At 36.6% G+C, this 14,860-nt stretch overlaps 1 long non-coding RNA gene and 1 pseudogene across 2 annotated transcripts; both read left to right on the top strand.

The window, feature by feature from the left end:
* The first annotated feature begins 745 nt into the window (after nt 1-745).
* LOC149391317 (uncharacterized) lies at nt 746-1,643 on the top strand. The gene is made up of 3 exons (XR_016300325.1): nt 746-1,175; nt 1,252-1,360; nt 1,436-1,643. It is a non-coding gene; the product is annotated as an uncharacterized LOC149391317 (long non-coding RNA).
* A 9,122-nt stretch (nt 1,644-10,765) lies between these two features.
* LOC149391316 (carboxypeptidase SOL1-like) lies at nt 10,766-14,306 on the top strand (annotated as a pseudogene). The gene is made up of 11 exons (XR_016300165.1): nt 10,766-10,968; nt 11,095-11,161; nt 11,243-11,366; nt 11,524-11,580; nt 11,690-11,785; nt 11,897-11,910; nt 12,456-12,558; nt 12,856-12,918; nt 13,230-13,313; nt 13,408-13,471; nt 13,980-14,306. The product of XR_016300165.1 is annotated as a carboxypeptidase SOL1-like (transcript).
* The last annotated feature ends 554 nt before the right edge of the window (nt 14,307-14,860 follow it).

The following is a 14,860-nucleotide window of genomic DNA, read 5'->3' as shown; positions in this document are numbered from 1 at the left end:
ATACCCTTACTGTTTTTAGGAACTTGTAAATTTATGAACCAATACATATAGTTCGAAGATTTTACTAGATGCCACATAATAAATACCATTTGAGAGAACTTTGAAGAAAATATAAATGATATAATTTGTATATAGTAAAACTATAGGACAATGAAAACTTACATTAAATTGAATACGACAGACAAATCGAATTTGAAGGTCCTTCAAACTATTGTTTTGAAGACACATAATCATGTTTCATTTTCGTGATAAAAAAACATGCTTTAGTTTAAGAAAAAAAAAAAAAATGCAAAAAAAAAATGGACAATATCGGACCGGCCTGGTCCATTCGCTGTTTCAACCCACTCAAACCTAAGCCCATTACTACACACTATATATATTCATTTATAGTTTGCCCTAAACACACACTCTATTCTCTCTTCCGCGCGAAAGGCCGTGAAACTCAGACCATGGAAGCGGAATCAGAGGAAGATGACGATATCAATTGCTCCGACGCCGTTCTTCGCCACACTCAATCGCACTCAAGTAAATCTACAAATTTCCAGCCATCAAAAAGTGTTGCGTCTAAAAGGGGTCGAAGAGGTATATAACTCCGTTGTATTTGCTGTTATATCTTATCTTTTCTTTGCTTTTATTTCCATTATCTTACTATTCTGCTGATTTTCATATTAGTTCTTCGTTATACTGTTAACTCAACTATATATGCTGTTATAGTTTATATTTTCTGTTTTTATCTTATGGGTCTTATGGGTCGCTTGCTTGCAGTTTATTTAGTACATTTTTTTTACATTTATTACTTTGTTATTTTTGCTGATTCAAATAGTATAGTTTCGCGTTTCTTATTCTATTTTAGTTCTGTTGTTTTACTATGTTGACTAATTCTCTTGCTTGCAATTCAGTTTACTTAAGGGTTTATATTGCGTTAATTTAGCATAAACTTATTATTTTACTTAGGAGTACTCTATATTATCGAATGTCTATATATTTTATCTTTCGTTGTATGTATCACATTGTTTATATATGAGTAAATGTCCCATCACATCGACGACGAAACGAGCCAGTCGTGAAAATGGTAAGTTTTAGTTATTAGCTTGACGTGATCACTTTCCGACATACATTCGTACGCACGGCAAGCCAAACGACAGTGACAGAAGCATATAATTTGCACTTTGAGTGTAAGTCTTTTTTAATACTAAATCATGTAATTTCATAGTTTGTTTGGACATTTGATAAGTTTTTTAATTTTGACAGGATGATTTCACAATGCCAGACAACAAAGAACTTTGTCTTAAGCTCAACAAACATACAGAAAAAGAAAGCCAAACGACAGGGACAGAAGCATATAATTGGCACTTTGAGTGTAAGTCTTTTTTAATACTAAATCATGTAATTTCATAGTTTGTTTGGACATTTGATAATATTTTAATTTTGACAGGATGATTTCACAATGCCAGACAACAAAGAACTTTGTCTTAAGCTCAACAAACATACAGCAAAGGAATGATTGGGACAATGATCTGAAGAGAAATTGGGAAGAACAAGAGACAGGAAATCCAAATATTATTTGCCTTGGATTGGTGTCAAAGTGGTCTAGAGTTCCTTATTTTCAGGATCAAGATTGGCCTTTTATTTTTTTATTTCTTTGGGATTTTGTTTTGCGTGCGGTCTGAGGGCCTAGGGTTTGTTCCATCTCCAGAATTTTGACCTTGCAAATTTATCAACTATTCAGTAAAAAAATTGTTCCATAGAAATAGTTACACTTATAAAAAACCTAGAACAAGTTCCTCTGCAAATTGGAGCGGACAGTGTCAACTTATATGCATCTCTTTTATGTCTGATAAATGATATCTTAGACCGTTTGTGGCATTATCAGGCCAACATTTTCCGAAGCATGTTTGGATGCAATTATGGTATAAGGAGATTGACATTAATAATACCAAATAGATGTCAATTATCAAATATAGCTCGAAATCCACGATATTCATTTAAACGGAAAAAAAAGGAAAAATTCCTTCTTATTTTCTTCTAAACTTCCCTCGCATTGCTTTTTCATATTTTTTTGTCAATCTCGACGACATTTCTCAAACCATCCTCTTCTTCACCCCGAAATTTCTCACGCCATCCTCACTCTATTTCTCTCAACTGCATCCTCACTCTCTTTCTCTCTCTTCGCTATGTATGCTTTTGTGTGTTTGTTTGTTTTGCATCTCTCTCTTCGGTATGTATGCTTGTGTGTGTTTGTTTGTTTTGCATGAATTAATTTTGTTATGTTAGTATGTTTCTGTATGTTTGCAAGTTTGCATGAATTAATTTGGGTATGAAAATTAATTTGAGGATTTATGTATGTGTTTCCAGATTTCAATTTGGAGATTTCTGTTTGTGTGTGTTTTAATTTCGGTATGTGTGTATTTCAAATTTCAATTTTAGAATATATTCGTATGTGTTTGTTTGTGTGTGTGCGTGAGTGTTTTGATTGTTTTTGTTCGTTGTAATTGATTGAGTTTAGGCTATTGAAAAATTAGGATAATTGGCAAGGTATTTGGGAGGAGTTGTTGAGTATGGTTGATTAGCTCCCATACTTTATGACGTTTCCGAGGGGCCACATTAGTTGGGCTGCCACTCTCGAGGGGTTGCTAGCGACGGACCCGAAACACCTTCGTAGCTTATACGAGAATCGAATGAAAAGCAGAAGAAGGTTCAAGACGCAAAGTATGTGGTCCATGGGTTTCTTCATTCGGTTCAATTTTGGGCATACGAGGCCATACAATTTGTCGGTGTAGAGTATGGCAAGAAATTGAGCAAGGATAGCATTCCGAGAATGCTCAAATCGGTGAGCATGAAACAAGCAAGACAGAAGGGGTTTACAAAAAAGTTAATCCGACAGAGCGTATGTTTTCTCACTTTATTTTCTTCGAAAATTTTATGTACATTTTCAGGTTCATTTCGACGTTTTAGAACTATTATGTATGGTTAATTTCAAAGTTTTGTTTTATAGGTGGAGGCAACACCGACTCTTGAGCCTACCGATGGTGAGAAGAAGTATCTATCCATGCTCGAGAGACACTCATCTACTATATCAGATTATCCGTGTTACAGTTCTGTTGTAGCGCACAAGAAGTCTGCGTACGTGAACGAAGAGGGCGTTGGCCCACCACTTGGAGATGAGAAGTTTTCAATGTTAGAACGGCGTTTGACTGATGTGGAGCATAATGTTATGAAAATGTGTAGGGAGCAGAATGTCATGAGGAAGCAAATCATGAGGTGGTAAAAAAACATGACTGAGAAACTCAATTATTTGGTGAGTGTCATCCCGGGAAGCGCTACACAAGAGGAGAGGTATCCATCGGAGAAGTATCGACAACGGAGGTCATCATCTCCACATGGTAATCTGTCTCAACTGTTAATTTCGTAGTTTTTAATTTTATATTGTTAATGGTTTCGGAGTTTTATGGCGTTTGTTGTATACTGTTTCGAAGATTACTTATTAATTCTTGGTGTTTTGTGGGACTGAATTTTGGGCAGTGGTGAATGATGAAGGTTTATTTTTTGAGTGTGACGAAGCTGTCAATATTTATGATGAAACTTTGGATCCTCCGGATGATGATGATATCGATAATGGTGAAGAAGAAGAGGATGGCGAGGAAGACGACGATGAAGCTGATGACAACAATGGAGATGATGAAGAAGTAGACGATGATGATGAGGAAGACGACGATGAAGCTGATGACAACAATGGAGAGGATGAAGATGAAGAAGTGAAGGAAAGCACCGTGGCAGGCCCCGAGACGGCAAGCACTGTGGCAACCCCCGAGATGGCAAACACTGTGGCAGCCCCCCGAGACGGCAAGCACTGTGGAAGCCCCCGAGACGGCAAGCACTGTGGCAGCCCCTGATGACGACGAATTCGTCAACCCTCTGGCGAAAAAAGACCCTCCGGCGAAAGAATCTGTCCGCGTCTATGATAAGTTCATGTTGATTTCAAACTGTTTTGCCTATATTTAATGGTTTATTTTCTCAATTTCAAAGTTGTTTTTGCTTTTTAATTATTTTATGTTGGATTGTGTAGTTTCAAAGAGAAGGAGCAAGCGGCCCATAAAGTATGATGATTACACTCCGTTGAACACAGCCAAGCTGAAAACAATGAAAAATGGGTGATGAAAATTGGATGAAAATAATGAAAAAGTTTGTACTGTTTTTGGAGACTAGTTTTTTGGATGAAAATTGGGTTTGTAATGTTTAATGATAATTACTTTGGTAGTTTTGGTAGTTTAATGAAATCCATTACATAAAATTTATGAAATGTCTGAAATCCACGACATAAAATAATTGAAAAGTCTGAAATCCATTACATAAAATACATGAAATGTCTGAAATCCAACATATAAATAACTGGAAGTTTTGAAATCAAAGACATAAAATAACTGAAAAGTCTGAAATCCATTACATAAAATACTTGAAATATCTGAAATCCAACACATAAATAACTGGAAGTTTTGAAATCAAAGACATAAAATAATTGAAAAGTATGAAATCCATTGCATAAAATTTCTGAAATGTCTGAAATCCACGACATAATATAACTGAAATGTCTGAAATCCACGACATAAAATAACTGAAATGTCTGAAATCCAAGACATAAAATCCAATACTACTCACGAAAAGTACACTACTTCCTATTACGTCATCGACCTCCACAAATACTACATTTGCACTTAACAACAATTACTTCACCTTGAGACGGCAAACGTTTGATCTTGCGCCTTCCTCCATTGCTCTTCTTCTTCGGGCGACCAGCGGGGTTTTTCGCAACAGGTACGTTGACCTCCATATTCAACAAGTCTTATGGAGCATTCCACTCGTGTTCAGGACCACAAGGGTACACAACATCCATGTACGCTGCTCTCCAACTTTCTACTCGATAGAAAGGGTGACACAATGAATACACATAGATGTTACGCTTTGTTGCGACACACGTCGCATGCATGCAAGGGAGACCAAGAAGTTGAAACAACCCGCATGTGCATTCTTTTGTCAACATGTTTATCGTGCCATCCTCGTCTCCATCAAAAGTACTAAAAACTCATGTTGCATAACACGCCTGAATATTGCAAATGCGGACCCTTTTAAACTTGAAGTCGTAAGTCCTCATCAAATATTGGACTCAATTTGGTCATCGCGTTTCCAGATTTTTCTCTCCGCTTGAAGAACCATTCTTGAAGAGTAAATCGAATGCATTCCACCATGCTACAAATTGGGAATGTTCTAGCGTCCTTTATCCTCTTGTTGAAGCTTTCCGATTAGAAATCGTCAATAAATTGTGCTTGTTGTTAAAATATTCGAAATCGCTTTGTAATTCTACAGCATATCTCTGTTGTTATGCTAAGAAACAAACCAAAATCTTCGAAATTAAGTACTACCAGCTTGTGAACTTACCTTTTTCCAGGAAAGTACGACCGAGCAAACCTTTCAATTCCAATGTCTTCGAGATGTTTAGCAAGGTTTGGATCTTTACATCTTAGCTTCTCAAATTGAGCATGAAAAACAGATTTTCTACAAGTATAACATGCGCCATACATCTCTGGGCCACAAACATCGGTTTTGAACACATGAGCAACATTCATACTTAGATGCTGGTAGCAGATCCCGTGATAACACTCTGGATACACAACCGGTATAGAATGAAGAATACTTGCGTGCCTAAAACAAAGCGTTTGAAACATAAATATTAGATCAACTAAAATATTCGAAATGTACTTTTCAGAAAACCTAAAATCTGTGGAATAACATTCCAAAATTGTCAAAACAAAACTAAAATCTTCGAAATTAAGTACCTGTCATATATGAAACAAAGATCTGGCGGGGAACCGATGGTCTCTCTCAGTTTCCGAAGGAAGTAGGTCCAAGAGTGATTATTTTCGGTGTCTACAACAGCAAATGCAAGTGAAAACAATTGGTCATTTGCATCTAATGCAATCGTTGATAATATTTGCCATCCGTACTTTGTCTTCAAGAAACTACCATCGATACATATCACAGGTCGACATGATGCAAATCTCCGTATACAAGCTCCAAGGGCCCAAAAACAGTACTGAAATCGACTATCGGAGTCAAGAACAAGGTCAGTAACCGAACCTGGATTTTTTTGTTCTAATGCGTAGAAGTAAGCAGGTAACCGCTTGTATGACTTGTCAAGTGTACCCCTTATGTACGCAATTGCCGTCTCCTTGCATCTCTAAGCCTTCTTGTAAGTCAAATTTATCCCATACTCATTTCTTACATCTTCTATGATGTTCCTTGGTGTATATGATGTCGACTGAAGACTATACTTATGCTTGATAACATGTCCTACAATCCATGGTGCAACTTGAAGTTGGCCACCAGCAGGGGCATCAATCGAACAAGTATGTGCAGAAACATACACACTCACTTCGAACATATCGCTGTTTGGTAGTTTATTCCCTCTCAATTTCCAAGTACACCAAATTAGATCACTTTTAACGGGCCATCTTTATTGACAGTTCACAACACATAATTATTTAACATATAAGCCCAACGTTGGAATAATGATCCAACATATTGGATTAAAGATCCAACAATTTATTTTTCATGAAATTGTATATTTCCTAAATAGTCTTCTACATTTTTCTATGTACAAATATATTTCTTTATATTATTTTCTTCGTGTATAAATAAATACTCTCGTCTCATATCAATATATCAAGTAGAATACATTCAGAAAATTTGGAACTCTCTCTCTCTCATCTTCCGATTTTATCTCATTTTCTACATTGTATCATAGCCCAGAAACTCAATCACTATGAACACTTTCGAAAACTCATTTGCTCTCAATACCACTTCATCCGCCTCTCAAATAATGCACACTCAGTCAAATCCTTATCAATTCTCCCATCATCTCACGAGTTACAAACTCAATGGCCACAACTTTCTCCAGTGGCATGATTTGTACACATATCATCTTTGGGCAAAGCAAGGACGACTACCTCACCGGCATGGCGAAAGCTCTGAAGTGCGAAGATCCGCATATAAGGGTTGGAAGACTGAAAACAACATGGCGATGTCATGACTCATAAATACAATGAACCCCAAAATAAGGAAAACATTCATCCTCTACTCCACAACGACATAAATTTTGGAAGCTGCTAGAAAAATCGCCTGCCACTTAGAAAGACGTGTCTAAGCTATTTGAGATTGAGAACACTCTCCACGACTTACGTCAAGGAGAGATGTATGTCACTCAGTACTTTAGCTCCCTCACGCATCTATGGCAGATGATCGATCTCTACGAACACCACCAGTTGAACTGCCCTGAAGACGCAAAGCTCTACCACATAATCGAGGAGACCAAACGTGTGTTCAAGATGTTATCCGGACTCAACAAGGACTTTGATGAAGTTCGAGTTTGGATTCTCGGTACGAAACCACTACCATCTTTTTGGGAAGCTTTCTAGCAGTCCAACACGAAGAAAGTAGGAGGAAATCATGCTTGTAGGCAACCAACCTAATCCTAGCTCTTCTCTGAGCACTAACTCATCGTCTCATCACCTGCGACAAAAGTCTTGCAGCCCGAGCATCCGTTAACAACAAACCTCGCAAAGTCCGACCCTACCTCAAAAATCGGATGCCATCTTGTGTCCTCAACTTCAAAATTCCAGCTCGTGTCCTCCTTGACAGATATCCTTAAACACGACTCATATCCATTCTTCCTCCATAAGTGTTTGGCTGTTTCGTATTTATCCACACCTATCATCAAAGAAAACTCGAGCCAAAATAAATGAAATGTATCTTATTCAGTTACTCAGCAACTCATAAGGGATATAAGTGCTATGAAACCACATCTTGAAAATTCATTGTATCAATGAATGTTTCCTTCCACGATCTAAGTCCTTACTTCCTCAATTCTGGTCGTCAGTTGAGAGCAATAATGACTAGCCGAATTGGCTGATCATTAATCCGGACTTCAGCTCGATCTCAGCTTCAAACTCCAACCCAATAATCCCAATCACCACTCCAGTATCGAACTTGCCAAACTCACTCAATCAAGTAGAATACATTATGATAATTCATAACTCTCTATCTATCTATCTCTCTCTCTCTCTCTCTCTACAATAACAAATATAAATTGAATTGTACAGCAACCACTCGAATAAGTACCTATTCAAAAAAATGCTAGATTTGCTAGTGATGTTTTCTTGAACGTTCGCTGGTTGGGATTTGTTATTTCGCCTGTGACTCTTAAGATCATGAAAGACTAGTCTAAAGTTTGTAGTATGCAATATATTCTAGAATGTTTCCAGATTCTATATATAAAAAAAATTGTATTTGATGGGATTTGGGATTAAGATATTGTAAATTTTTAATTGTCCATGAATACATGCAAAACAAATCCTTAAAACCCTCTCCATGGTTTTCCCTTATTTATACATTTACTTTGATATGAGATCTACAACCTGATTATATATGAAGTTTTGATATTTATTTTTCAATTCACACAAAAATTTATACTACAACCTGATTATATATATGAGGTTTTGAACGATTAATTTAAATTGCGAACATTTTGTTCGTGAATTTTAAAGTAGATTTTTAAGTTATAATAGAAAATATGAAGTAATAAAGTACAAGTTATTGAAAAGGAAAATGAGATAGTAGTTAATGACCACATCAATGGCTTATTTTGTAGCGGTAATTTGAGTGAAGCTTGTTAATGTCAATTTTTCGGAATGACACTTGAAACGCATGTGGTTTAATCTAAGTCCGACCATTTATGTGGGTTAGATGATTGTTGGCTCTTATGATTGTCTTTCTTATCTTGTAAGAAAGTGAGTCTCTAGTGTCTCGTCATTTAAGAAAAGATGTTATGAAATATTGGGGTACTAAAGGGTCTCCCCCGATGTACACTCCGACGATGACCATTATTTGGATGTGGGGAATGTAATTCATTTAAAAGAGAGAGAGAGAGAGAGAGAGAGAGAGAGAGAGAGAGAGAGAGAGAGAGAGAGATGGGTAAATTTGTGTTGTGAGCGAGTATTTATGAGGAGCTATGGGACTAGCATGAAGAAGTAAATTTACAAGATATCCCTAAAGAGCGAATGGGTATTACTTGAGGATGTGGTATCTTGCCCGAGAGCCAGGGACGACCCTATTAGCCAGGGGTCGAGGTAGAATCTGGGAGCTGAGGATATAGATCGGCCCTTCGATCACTATGAGGAGTATAGTCGGGTTCAAAGAAAGTTATAATCACCTCACCTTCTTTGGTCAAATCTCTATTACATAGAGTCATTGTCTTTTAATAGTCAATGATTCACTCTAATGTGATTTAAATTGCACCGATGTTGAAGTTTTCATTCATAATTGATGGAAACTTTGCCACAAAGCGTTTATGGAGTTGGATGCGAAAACGTTAGTCCAAATTTTAGGTTATTTGAACCCATTTTGATATATCAGTACTATTTTATTTACTTAAAGTGTCGCACACATACATGGACGTCAATATAACAACTCTGTTTGATTAATATTCTTTCACAAACATTAAATTTATTTATTAGGAAGAAAGTTTTCCATCAATAATGTTTGTGCATATTTAATTGAAACAAGGTTATCTAACTACATATTCTATTGAAAAAATGACATCTAATAGCGTGCTTTTATCTTTTAAAAAAAAAACGACAAATGAACGTTTTACATTACGAAAAAAGCGGATTTTAAATGTGAATGATCGTTTTTTACCTTACTTCATTTATTTCCCGGTTACTCTTAGGTTATTCTCCGGCCATGACTTCTTTTTGTCATTGTCCAATATATTTAATGTATACAATTTATGATTAACATACAATATATATATATATATATATATATAATTTAATCAGTAGTATATATATATATATATATATCTATCATATTTATTTTATTTCATCACATACTGGCTTTTGTATACAGTATACTGATTATGTGATATTGTATACAATATACTGATAATGTGATTATTGTATACAGTCCGCGTCTGAGTTACAGCGACGTCGGATATATTGTATACAATATATTGATAATGTGATTATTGTATATTGTTAGCGACAGAGCCACGACGAAGAAAAAGGTGGCCTCCCATGGGTGTTCGAGCTCCGACGAGGCAACCCAGAGCTTGACGCGCTTTCACATCTCGTAGATCTGGTTTGTAGATTGATACCACATGTCGAATCCATTGGGGCATTGGAATCTATCGGCGAGGATAGAGAGGAGCATCAGAGCTGCGTTGATGGCGGAGACGGTCTCCCACGAACGTTTGAGCTGCTTATCGACGAGAACAGAGAGAAGTGTCGGAGCCACGGCGACGGTGGAGATGACATCCCACGGGCATTCGAGCTCCGACGTGGGTACGCAAAGCTCGACATATTTTTGCATCTCGTAGATTTGATTTGTATATTGAGTACCTTGAATAAGGGCATTTTGATATTCAAAAAGTAAAATCCGTCATTTCGTAAGGTCTTAAAAGATCCCCTGTTTTCGTAAAATAGCGACAAAAATCCACTGTTTTCATAATCTTCCCTATTCTATTTCTACATAAATATGAAACCCAAACCGTCCCAAACATTTGCTATTTCGCAATAGAAAAAAAAGTACAATAATTTTGTGACAATCGGAAGGTCATTCCTGAAGAAACCAAACATGGGCCGGTAATATGATACACCTGGCCCAATTCTTGACGTCTCCATAAAATTCTAAATTAGAAGAGCTAAACGTCGTCGTCGTTGTTCTTCTTCTATGTGCGGAATTAGTCAAAGCTAAAGCTAAGAGAGAGAGAGAGTGATTTCGTTTTCGACATCAGAGAGATGCCATAACCGTCTTCGATGAATTGCTCAACATTCTTCTTCTTTTTGAGTATATATTCTCTACTAGTCCATGCTTTCGCTAGAGGAGGCTCTAGTAGTAACAATGGGTTTGCGGCTTCAGGTCTCTTCGATTTACTCTCTTTCAAATCCATTGCCAAATTGGGAATAAGAAACCGAAGATCCACACTTTCTGAACTCGTTGGACGGGCCTACATAACTAGTTCTGTTTTAATCATGGAAATTTCAGGTCTTGGAAACGACAGTTATAACGGTCACGCGAGGATGTTGCTCGAGAAAACCCAGTCTCATACAAGGTATAAATTTAAGAATCAAGCTAAAACTGTGTCGTTTTTAATGAATGTAATGTGTGTTGATATTGATATTTTCCGATGCAGTGTTGATGTTGCTGAAGGGTATATGACAAATGCCGAGCTTGAAGCAGCTATAAAGGCCTTTGGAAAAAGATGCAGTAACATTTCAAGGATTTACAGGTAATTATGTGTGAATGGAGTACCACTGGTAATCGTCTCACTGAAGTCAGTTTCCAAAAAAGCCTCTTTTTATTTTTTATTTTTTTATTTTTTTTATAATTCAGTTGCAAATAAATATTTAAATATGGAAAAGAATACCTGAAAATTGTTAATTTTAATATATTTGTTTGGTCGAAATTTCATAGTGGGTCATAGAAATTTCTGACAAGCCCGGGGAGATAGAAGCTGAACCTGCATTCAAGGTGAGCTTATATTTTACGATTTCACACGAGCCAAGATTAGAACTTTGTTGAAAATCTTATGGTGAGGTTTTTCGAGCCGACTGAAACTCGAAGATGCTGGTTGTTACAGTTCATAGGAAATGTGCATGGAGATGAACCAGTAGGCCGTGAGCTTTTAATGTTGCTTGCGAATTGGATCTGTAACAATTACCAGAAAGATTCATTGGTACTTTTTTTTTAGAATTAATGACATTTTTGGTCCCTCAACTATGTCGCCTTTAACATGTTGCTCCCTGAACAAAAAAAAACTTAATACTTTTGGGAACATGGAAATCAGCAAGAATCACATGCGTATCCATACAATTTTGATGTCTGTAATACCGAGTTGGACTGAAGAGTTTTACCTTTCATCAACAATAAAAATTAAATAGAAAAGAACAGCCAGTATTTTTCAAGTTTCAGCCATTAATGGACGATTTAATAAAACGAGTAACTAGACGTGATCGAAAAAAGAAGCAGACGAAAGATTCTAACACAGGACAGGATTTCGTTCTAAAACCGCAAATAAATCTGTCGAGAAACAAAATGCAAGTAACGAAGAATGAAGATTCTGGATTTCGTTCGTACAGTGTCAGTTTCTCTTTGTCCAAACACGGAAATAACACACTGGATGAAGCCGCAAAATCAATTTGAAGGAAAATTAAATGAACTGAGAGAGAGAGACGATTTACCCTGGAAACCTCCATTGAAAAACCTAGAAATCGAAATGGTTGTTCCAAAGGATGAGCGAGCGAGAGAGAGATGATCAAATTCCGTCTATTTTAACCCGGACATTGCAAGTCCACTAATCTAAGACCTCTAATATTAATTTTTCATTGTCATAATTTTGTTTGAAGGTACCCTATATATGGAGGTATGCAAGACTGGAACTACATTCACGCTGGCTGTTTTGAATTGACTCTAGAGATTAGTGACAACAAATGGCCTCCTGCTAATGAGGTTTAATTTTAGCCTGACTCATATTTCGCCGATTGTTCAGTTTATCTTGCTGAGTGATCCATGACCAGGAAATTAATTGCTGCTTCTGTATATTTCCTTCTCAAGTTTGATATAAAGAATTCACCTCATGGAAAGCGAACATACTTTAGTGCGACTACCTTGTCAATTTTTTTTCCGTTAATGATATGAAGTATCTAACAAGATTGATGGAAACTTCAATTGAAGAGATGCATTTGCTTATATGTATATAATAAGCTTGTAAAATAGGTTTATCCTTTTGTTGTATGCCCTATGCAGCTTAGTACTCTTTGGAGATACAACAGAATGAGTATGCTTAATCTTGCTCTGAGCGTTGTGCAGGTATAAAGTGCTTGATCATCGATTTGTTTTTATTTTTTTTTTTTTTTATGCCATATTTCTTTTTCTATGTGTGTGTGTATATATATATATATATATATATATATATATATATATATATATATATATATATTTGAAGTCTCCTGGGTTGTACCTGTCATTTGTGGTGGTCTAATTTCATTTATTTGACATATCTTTCTGAGATTTTCTTAACCAATCATGCCTAAGAATATTTTTTAGCTTTTGTATCTAATATCCTTCTATTTTGTTTTCCAAGTTTCTGATAGTCGTCTTGTCGTGTTACCCTTTTTTAGACGACAGTGAATGGAAGAATATTTTCATCAGATACCGGGAAGCCATTGCATGGCTTTGTTGCCATTGAGGGAATAAATTATACTGTTAACGTCCCAATAAAATTCTTTTCAAATTTTTTTTTACTACAGCTCTTTTTTTTTTTTTTTCTTTCATCAATCGTATATTTGTTGAGTTCAGGTTGAAACAAGCACAGATTTGGGGGATTATTACAGATTGCTTACCCCTGGAGGGAGATATAGAGGTACTTACCGATACTATCATTGAAATGGCAGAAAATAAATGAAGAAGAGACAAGTAAAAAGGGAAAAATAGAAAAACAAACGAAAAAAAGGATTCATAATCAAAGAAGTATAAATTAAGTTTTCCACACAACCTGTAGTGCTGGAAATGTGTTCAGAGGCTAACATTCAGTCTTAACTATATTAATTATCTATATATAAAAAAAATTATATAGCTAAGCAAAACACACAATGGACTTTTACAATGTGCATATCCACATAATAATTCACTAGCAAGTAGTGAATTCCTTGCTCAAACACAGTAAATAATGGAGAGTTCAACAAATCTCTTTAATTGCTAGCCTTTATCATAAGCATCACTATATGGAACAGAACTATTTTCTCTATATTTCAGTCAATTTTTTTTGCTGGAACTGTCTTTACTAGAACCGAATACATATAAGTAATTGAGTTATCAAGGTTTTAGCATTGTCCTTTGCTTGGTAGTGATTGTGTGATGATCATGCGCAGTCACGGCCTCTGTACCCGGGTACCGACCAAAGACCACAAATTTCTGGCTAGAAGAACACACGACCGTTGATTTTGTTCTTGATCCGGAAGTTACTCCGGAGGCAATTCTGCTTCGAAGCACGTTCGGGTGCAATTGCGGTGGCTTGAACGGATACGAAATCGTGTACTTTATCCGGAGAGCCCAGTTCGAGTTGTATTTGGTTCTTGTTGCAGTTTTAGTGTTCCTTTGCTTTTTGTTCCAAAGGAGAATCAAACTCAACCTTTCAAAACACAGACAGTTTGGGCATAGAAGACCCCTTGCGGTTTGAGCCTCCTTTACCTATATTTTTTTTTTTGAATAGTAAGGATTTTCCATTAAAATTGAGTAAAAAAACCCATCAATACAGGAGAATAACACCATAGTACATGGATTATCAAGACCTAAGTCGAGGTGAATCTAACACTAAAATCCGGTAAGAGTACGATATGTGCAAACTTCCGACAACGGGAAGAATTACAAGCACCAATAGAGCACACAAGAGGCTCGTTAAAAAGCCCAAAGATTGGCGATGAAAAAATCCAATCAAACTTGGTCCGATAACCACGAAAAGGGTGGCTCTTCAACCTGCATAGATTAAAACCTAACAGGAAATCCACATCGGGATAGTGGACGACGGCTAATCCGCCCCCAAAACAAATCAAACCAGACAAAACGTTGTAACAAGATAAACGAGTCTCAAATATTTTTAAAGCGTATAATCAAAATAAAATTTAAAACCGCCACCAGAGATTGATAGCCTACACCGAAGAGCCTCGCTTCATCGTCCCCGTTGCCGAGTAACCACGCCACTGCATCGTCGGGACCACGTCGCAGAAACTCCGTCGCCGAGGAGCCACTCCAC

The sequence above is a fragment of the Urtica dioica genome, chromosome 7 (assembly GCF_054948205.1).
Source record: "Urtica dioica subsp. dioica isolate 48M chromosome 7, U.dioica_male_clone48M_v1_H2, whole genome shotgun sequence".
Taxonomy (NCBI): Eukaryota; Viridiplantae; Streptophyta; class Magnoliopsida; order Rosales; family Urticaceae; genus Urtica; species Urtica dioica.
Note: the sequence above shows the minus strand (reverse complement) of the source record. Positions and strands in the feature narration are given on the sequence as shown.